This window comes from Mustelus asterias, unplaced genomic scaffold (genome assembly GCF_964213995.1).
Source record: "Mustelus asterias unplaced genomic scaffold, sMusAst1.hap1.1 HAP1_SCAFFOLD_62, whole genome shotgun sequence".
NCBI classification, from domain to species: Eukaryota; Metazoa; Chordata; class Chondrichthyes; order Carcharhiniformes; family Triakidae; genus Mustelus; species Mustelus asterias.
This window is the reverse complement of record NW_027590127.1, coordinates 843,244-852,079: the sequence shown is the minus strand read 5'-3', so window position 1 is coordinate 852,079 and position 8,836 is coordinate 843,244.

Sequence of the window (8,836 nt, the reverse complement as noted above, 5' to 3'; positions counted from 1 at the left end):
AGGATTGCCCCTGACAATGAGGAGTGCCCCCGGTCAAGGAGGAATGCCCCCTTTCAATAAGGAGAGCTCCCTGTCAATGAGCAGTGTCCCCTGTCAGTGAGGAGTGTCCCCTGCCGATGAGGTGTGTCGCCTGTCAATTAGGAGTGCCCCCTGTCAATTAGGACGCCCCTGTCAATGAGGAAGTCCCCTTGCCAATGAGCAGTACCCGCCCCCCCCCCGTCAATGACGAGTGCCCCACCGTCAACGAGGAGTGACCTCTCGTCAATGAGGAGTGACCACTGTCAATTAGCAGTGCCCACTGTCAATTAGGAGTGTCCCCTGTCAATGGGGAGTTTTCCCTGCCAATGGGATGTGTCGCCTGTCAATTAGGAGTGCCCCCTGTCAATTAGGATTGCGCCTTGTCAATTAGGAGTTCACCCTATCAATTAGGAGTGCCCCGTGTCAATGCGGAGTGCCCTCTCTCAATTACGAGTGCCCCCTGTCAATGAGGAGAGCCCCCTTTCAATGAAGAATGCCCCCTGTCAATGAAGAGTACCCCCTGCCTTTGAGGATTGCCGCCTGACAATGAGGAGTGTCCCCTGTCACAGAATGTACCGCATGTCAATTAAGAGTGCCCCCTGTCAATTAGGTCTGCCCCCTGTCAATTGGGATAGCGCCTTTTCAATTATTAGCTCCCCCTGTCAATTAGGAGTGGCACCTATCAATTAGGAGTGCCCCCTGTCAAAGAGGAGTGCACCCTGTCAAGGAGGAATGCCCCCTGTCAATGAGGAGTGTCCCCTGCCGATGGGGTGTGTCGCCTGTCAATTAGGACGCCACTGTCAATGAGGAAGTCCCCTTGTCAATGAGCAGTACCCGCCGCCCCCCACCGTCAATGACGAATGACCCACCGTCAACGAGGAGTGACCTCTAGTCAATAAGGAGTGACCACTGTCAATTAGCAGTGCCCCGTGTCAATGAGGAGTGCCCCCTGTCAATGAGGAGCGCCCTTGTCGAGGAGGAATGCCCCCTGTCAATGAGGAGAGCACCCTGTCAATGAGGAGTGCCCCCTGTCAATGAGGAGTGTCCCCTGCCAATGGAGTGTGTCGCCTGTCAATTAGGAGTGCCCCCCTTTTCAATTAGGTGTTCCCCCTTTTCAATTAGGAGTGCCCCTCTGTCAGTGAGATGTGTCCACTGTAAATTAGGTGAGCCCCTGTAAAAGAGGAGTGTCCCCTGTCAACTAGGAGTGCCCCCTGTCAATGAGAATTGCCCACTGTCAATAAGGATTGCGCCCTGTCAATTACGAGTCTCCCCTGTCAATTACGAGTGCCCCCTTCATATAGGCGTGCCCCCTGTCAGTTAGGAGAGTGGTCAGTTAGCCCCACCGTCAACGAGGATTGACCCCAAGTCAATGAGGAGTGCCCCACCGTCAATGTGGAGTGCCCCCTGTCAATCAGTAGTGCCCCCTGTCAACGAGGACTGTCCACTGTCAGTTAGGAGTGCCCCCTGCCAATGTGCAGTGCCCCCTGTCAATGAGGAGTGCCCCCTGTCAATGAGGAGTGCCCCCTGTCAATTAGGAGTCCCCATGTCAATTTGAGTGCACCCTGTCAATTGAAGTGCCCCCCCGACAATTGGAGTGCCCGTCGTCAATGAGGAGTGCTCACTTTGAATGAGGAGTGCCCCCTGTCAATGAGGAGTGACCACGGTCAAGGAGGAGTGCCCGCTGTCAAGGAGGAATGCCCCCTGTCAATGAGGAGTGCCCCCTGTCAATGAGGAATGTCGCCTGTCAGTGACGTGTGTCGCCTATCAATGAGGAATGCCCCCTGTCAATTTGGTCTGCCCCCTGTCAATTTGGACAGCGCCTTGTCAATTTGGAGCTCCGCCTGTCAATTAGGAGTAGCACATATCAATTAGGAGTGCCCCCTGTCAATGAGGAGTGCGCCCTGTCAATGAGAAGAGCCCCCTATCAAGGATGATTGCCACCTGTCAATGAGGAGTGCTCCATAACAAAGAGGAGTGTCCCCTGCCAATGAAATGTGTCGCCTGTCAATTAGGAATGCCGCCTGTCAATTAGGAGTGACCACTGTCAATTAGGACGCCCCTGTCAATGAGGCGTTCTCCTTGTCAATGATGAGTGACCCCCACCCCCCGTCAATGAGGAGTGCCCCCTGCCAATGAGGGGTGCTCCCTGTCAATGAGGAGTGCCCCCTGTCAATAAGGAATGTCCCCTGCCAATGTGGTGTGTCGCCTGACAATTAGGAGTGCCCCCTGTCAATGAGGAGTGCCCCCTGTCAATGAGGAGTGTCCCCTGCCAATGAGGTGTGCCGCCTGACAATTAGGAGTGTCCCCGGTCAATGGGGAGTTTTCCCTGCCAATGGGATGTGTCGCCTGTCAATTAGGAGTGCCCCCTGTCAATTTGGATTTCGCCTTGTCAATTAGGAGCTCCCCCTATCAATTAGGAGTGGCCCGTGTCAATGAGGAGTGCCCCCACTCAATTACGAGTGCCCCCTGTCAATGAGGAGTGCCCCCTATCAATGAAGAATGCCCCCTGTCAATGAAGAGTACCCCCTGCCTTTGAGGATTGCCGCCTGACAATGAGGAGTGTCCCCTGTCACTGAATGTGCCGCATGACAATTAAGAGTGCCCCCTGTCACTAGGTCTGCCCCCTGCCAATTAGGATAGCGCCTTTTTAATTATTAGCTCCCCCTGTCAATTAGGAGTGGCACCTATCAATTAGGAGTGCCCCTGTCAAAGAGGAGTGCACCCTGTTAAGGAGGAATGCCCCCTGTCAAGGAGGAGTGTCCCCTGCCGATGGGCTGTGTCGCCTGTCAATTAGGAGTGCCCCCTGTCAATTAGGACGCCACTGTCAATGAGGAAGTCCCCTTGTCAATGAGCAGTACCCGCCCCCCCCCCGTCAATGACGAGTGACCCACCGTCAACGAGGAGTGACCTCTAGTCAATAAGGAGTGACCACTGTCAATTAGCAGTGCCCCATGTCAATGAGGAGTGCCCCCTGTCAATGAGGAGTGCCCCTCTCCGCCCTCCCCCCGTGAATGAGTAGTGACCGCCCCGTCAATGAGGATTCCCCCCACGTCAATGAGGAGTGTCCCCCCGTCAACTAGGAGTGCCCCAACGTCAATGAGGAGTGCCGCACCATCCAAGAGGAGAGACCAACCATCAATGCGGAGTGCCCCTGTCAATGAGGAGCGCCCCCTGTCAATGAGGAGTGCACCCTGTCAATGCGGAGTGGCCCCCGTCACCTAGGAGTGATCACTGTCAATTAGGAGTGCCCCTGTCACTTCGGAGTGCCCCTTGTCAGTTAGGAGCTCCCCCTGTCTGTTAGAGAGATCCCTGTCATTAGGAGTGCCCCCTGTCATTTTGGATTGCCTCCTGCCAATTAGAAGTGACCCCTGACAATTAGGAGTACCCCCGGTCAAATTGGATGTCCGCCTGTCAATTAGGAGTACCCCCTATCAATTAGGACTGCCCCCTGCCAATTACGAGTGCCCCCTGCCAATGATGAGTGCCCCCTGTCCATTAGGAATCCCTCATATCAATTGGAGTGCCCCTGTCAATGAGGAGTGCCCGCTGTCAATGAGGGGTGGCCCGGTCAATTACGAGTGCCCCCTGTCAATTAGGAGAGCCCCTTATCAATTACGAGCTCCCCATGTCAATTAGGAGTACCCCCTGTCAATTAGGATTGTCCCATGTCAATTAGGAGTGCACCTGAAAATTAGCAGTGCCCACTGTCAATTGGGAGTGCCCCAAGTCAATTAGGAGTGCCCCCTGTCAATGAGGAGTGCCCCCTGTCAATTGGGAGGCCCCTGTCAATGAATAATTCCCCTTGTCAATGAGGAGTGCCCCCCCCCCATCAATGTGGAGTGCCCACTGTCAAGGAGGAGTGGCCCTGTTAATTAGGAAGCCCCTGTCAATGAGGAGTGCCCCCCTTTCAATTTGGAGTGCCCCATATCAATTACGAGCTACCCATGTCAATTAGGAGTGCCCCCTGTCAACTGGGAGTGCCCCATTTCAATTAGAAGTGCCCCCTGACACTTCGCAGTTCCCCCTGACAGTTAGCAGTACTTCATGTCAATTAGGAGTGCCCCTGTCAAGGAGGAATACCCCTTGTCAATGAGTTTTGCCCCGCCATCACTGAGGAGTGCCCCATATAAATTCGGAGTGCCCCCTGCCAATTAGGATAGCCCCCTGTCAATAACGAGTCCCCCATGTCAATTCGAGTGCACCCTGTCAATTGGAGTGCCCCCCTCCGGCAAATGGAGTCCCCCTGTCAATGAGGATTGCCCCCTGTCAATGAGGAGTGCCCACTATTAATAAGTATTGCCCCCTGTCAATTACGAGTCTCCCCTGTCAATTGGAGTGCCCCCTGTCATTTGGAGTGCCCCCCGGCAAATGGAGTTCCCCTGTCAATGAGGAGTGCCGCCTGTCAATGAGGAGTGCCCACTATTAATAAGGATTGCCCCCTGTCACATACGAGTCTCCCCTGTCAATTAGGAGTTCACCCTTTCATATAGGAGTTCCCCGTGTCAGTTAGGAGCTCCCCCTGTGAATTAGGAGTTGCCCCTGTAAATTCGAGGTGCCCCCTGTCAATTAGGAGTGCCCACTGTCAATTAGTAGTGCCCCATGTGAATTAGCAGTGCCCCCTGACAATTAGCAGTGTACCATGTCAATTAGGAGTGCCCGCTGTCACTTAGGAGTGCCCTTGGTCAATTGGGTGGCCCCTCTCAATGAGGAATTCCCCTTGTCAATGAGGAGTGCCCCACCTTCAATTTGGAGTGCCCACTGTCAATGAGGAGTGGCCCTGTCAATTAGGAAAGCCCCCTGTCAATGAGGAGTGCCCCATGTCAATGAGCATTGCCCCTTTTCAATGAGAGGAGTCCCCTGTCAATGAGTGGAGCCCACTGTCAATGAGGAGAGCCCCTTGTCAATTAGGAGTAACCCCTTTCAATTCGGAGTGCCCCTTGTCAGTTAGGAGCTTGCCCCTGTCCGTCCGAGAGCCTCCTGTCAAATAGGAGTGCCCCCAGTCATTTTGGATTCCCCGCTGCCAATTAGGAGTGACCGCTGACAATTAGGAGTGCCCCCGGTCAACTTGGAGTACCCCGTGTCAATTAGTCGTGCCCCCAGTCAATTAGGACTGCCCCCCGCCAATTACGGGGGTAACGTTCACGAGGAGTATTAGGTTCAAGGTGAAGGGGTGACGTTTAACACAGATATCAGTGGGACATATTTTACACGGAGGGTGGTGGGGGCCTGGAATGCGGTGCCAGGCAAGGTGGTGGAGGCGGACACACTGGGAACGTTTAAGACTTATCTTGATAGCCATATGAACGGAGTGGGAATGGAGGGATACAAAATAATGGTCTAGTTGGAACAGGGAGCGGCACGGGCTTGGAGGGCCGAAGGGCCTGTTCCTGTGCTGTTTTGGTCTTTGTTCTTTGTTCTTAGTTTTGTTGTACGAGTGCCCCCTGCCAATGATGAGTGCCCGCTGTCAAATAGGAGTCTCTCATATCAATTCGAGTCCCCCTGTCAATTCGGAGGCCCCAGTCAATGAGGAATTCCCCTTGTCAATGAGGAGTCCCCCCCATAAATGAGGAGTGCCCACCTTCAATTATGAGTGCACCCTGTCAATTAGAAGTGCCCCTTACCAATTACGAGATCTCCATGTCAATTAGGAGCGCCCCCTGTCAATTGGGTGTGCCCCCTGACAATTAGCAGTGCCCCATGTCAATTAGGAGTGCCCACTGTCAATTAAGAGTGCCCCCTGTCAATTAGGAGTGCCCCTGTCTATTGGGTGGCCGCTGTCAATGAGGAATTCCCCTTGTCAATGAGGAGTGCACTCCCGTCAATGAGGAGTGCCCCACCGTCAATGAGGAGTGCCTCACCGTCAATGTGGAGTGCCCCATATAAATCAGGAGCGCCCCCAGTCAATTTGGAGAGCAGCCTGCCAAGTCGGAGTGCACCCTGTCAATGAGGAGTCCCCATGTCAATTGGAGTGCCCCTGGTCAATTAGGAGCTCCCCCTGTCAATGAGGAGAGCACCCTGTCAATGAGGAGTGCCCCCTGTCAATGAGGAGTGCTCCCTGTCAATGAGGAGTGCCCCCAGTCAATGAGGAGTGCCCCAAGTCAATGAGCAGTGCCCCCTGTCAGTGAGGAGTTCCCCATGTCAATTGGAGTACACCCTGTCAATTGGAGTGCCCCGTGTCAATTGGAGTAACCCCTGTTAATTGGAGCGCCCTCTGTCAACTTGCGGGCCCCGTCAATTATAAGTGCCCCCTGTCAATGAGGAGTGCCCCCTGTCAATACTGAGTGCCCCCGTCAATAAGGAGTACCTCCTGTATATTTGGAGTACCCCATGTCAATTAGGAGGCCCCATGCGAATGAGGAGTGCACCCTGTCAACGAGGAGTGCCTCCAGTCAATGAGGCGTGCCCCAAGTCCATGAGGAGTGCCCCTGTCAATGGGGAGAGCCCCCTTGCAATTAGGAGCGCCCCCTGTCAATTAGGACTGCCCTGTGTGAATGAGGAGGCCCCTGTCAATGAGGTGCTCCCCTTGTCAATTAGGAGCGCCCCCTGTCAATTAGGAGATGCCCAGGTCAATATTTTGTGCCCCTTGTCAATGAGGAGTGCCCCCCCCCGCTCAAAGAGGCGTGCCCCACTATCAATGAGGAGTGCACCCCCATCAATGAGGATTCCCCCCACGCCAAAGAGTAGTGCTCACCCGTCAATGAGGAGAGCCCCCCAGTCAATGATGCGTGACCCCCCGTCAATGAGAGGTGCCGCACCGTTAGTGAGGAGTCTCCCCCTGTCAATTATGAGTGTCCCCATGTCAATGAGCAGTGCCCCCTGTTAATGAGGTGTGCCCCCTATCAATGTGGAGCGCCCCTTGTAAATGAGGAATGGTCCCTGTTAATGAGGATTGCCCCCTGTCAATGAGGAGTGCCCCCTGTCAATGAGGAACGCCCGCTGTCAATGAGGAGTGCCCCCTGTCAATGAGGAGTGCCCGCTGTCAATTAGATCTGCCCCTGTCAATTAGGAGAGCGCCCAGTCAATTAGGAGTCGCACCGTGTCAATTGGAGTGTCCCCTGTCAATGAGAAGTGCCCCCTTTCAGTTAGGAGTTCCCCCTGTCAGTTACGAGTTCCCCCTGTCAATTGGAGTACTCCCTATAAATAGGAGTGCCCCGTGTCAATTGGAGTACCCCCTGTTAATTGGAGCGCCCCCTTTCAATTTGACTGCCCCATCAATTAAAAGTGCCCCCTATCAATAAGGAGTGCCCCCTGTCAATAGGGGGTGCCCCCTGTCAATAAGGAGTGCCCCCTGTCAATAAGGAATACCTCCTCTCAAAGTGGAATTCCCCTTGTCAATTAGGAGTACCCCATGTCAATTAGGAGGGTCCTATGCCAATGAGAAGTGCACCCTGCCAACGAGGAGTGCCCCCAGTCAATGAGGAGTGACCCCTGTCAATGAGGAGCTCTCCTTGTCAATTAGTAGCGCCCCCTGTCAATGAGGAGTTCCCCCAGTCAATATTTAGTGTCCCCTGTCAAAGAGGAGCCACCCCCCCCCCCCCCCGCTGAAAGAGGAGTGCCCCACTGTCAATGAGGAGTGCATCTCCGTCAATGAGGATTCGCCCCACGTCAAAGAGGAGTGCCCACCCGTCAATGAGGGGAGCGCCCCAGTCAATGATGAGTGTCCCCCGTCAATGAGGGGTGCCCCACCGTCAATGAGGTGTCTCCCCCTGTCAGTCATCAGTACCCTCATGTCAATGAGGAGTGCCCCCTGTCAATGAGGAGTGCCCCCTGTCAATGAGGAGTGCTCCCTGTCAATGAGGAGTGCCCCCAGTCAATCAGGAGTGCCCCAAGTCAATGAGCAGTGCCCCCTGTCAGTGAGGAGTTCCCCATGGCAATTGGAGTCCCCCTGTCAATTGGAGTACACCCTGTCAATTGGAGTGCCCCGTGTCAATTGTAGTAAGCCCTGTTAATTGGAGCGCCCCCTGTCAATTTGAGTGCCCCGTCAATAAGAAGTTCCCCCCTGTCAATGAGGAGTGCCCCCTGTCAATACTGAGTGTCCCCTGTCAATAAGGAGTACCTCATGTATATTTGGAGTACCCCATGTCAATTAGGAGGCCCCATGCCAATGACGAGTTCACCCCCATCAATGAGGATTCCCCCCACGCCAAAGAGTAGTGCTCACCCGTCAATGAGGAGAGCAACCCTGTAAATGATGCGTGACTCCCCGTCAATGAGGGGTGCCGCGCCGTTAGTGAGGAGTCTCCCCCTGTCAATTATGAGTGTCCCCATGTCAATGAGCAGTGCCCCCTGTTAATAAGGTGTGCCCCCTATCAATGTGGAGCGCCCCTTGTCAATGAGGAATGGCCCCTGTTAATGAGGATTGCCCCCTGACAATGAGGAGTGCCCCCTGTCAATGAGGAGTGCCCTCAGTCATTTAGGGGTACCCCCTTTCAATTCGGAGTACGCCATGTCAGTTAGGAGCGCTTCCTGTCAATTAGGATCGCCCCTTGTCAATTACGAGAGCCCCCTGCCAATTAGAAACGAACCCCGCCAAATAGGAGCGATCCCTGTCAATGAGGAGCGCCCGCTGTCAATGAGGAGTGCCCCCTGTCAATGACGAGTGCCCCCTGTCAATGAGGAGTGCCCGCTGTCAATTAGATCTGCCCCTGTTAATTAGGAGTGCCCCCAGTCAATTAGGAGTCGCACCGTGTCAATTGGAGTGCCCCCTGTCAATGAGGAGTGCCCCCTTTCAGTTAGGAGTTCCCCCTGTCATTTAGGAGCCCCCCTGTCAATTGGAGTACTCCATATAAATAGGAGTGCCCCGTGTCAATTGGAGTAT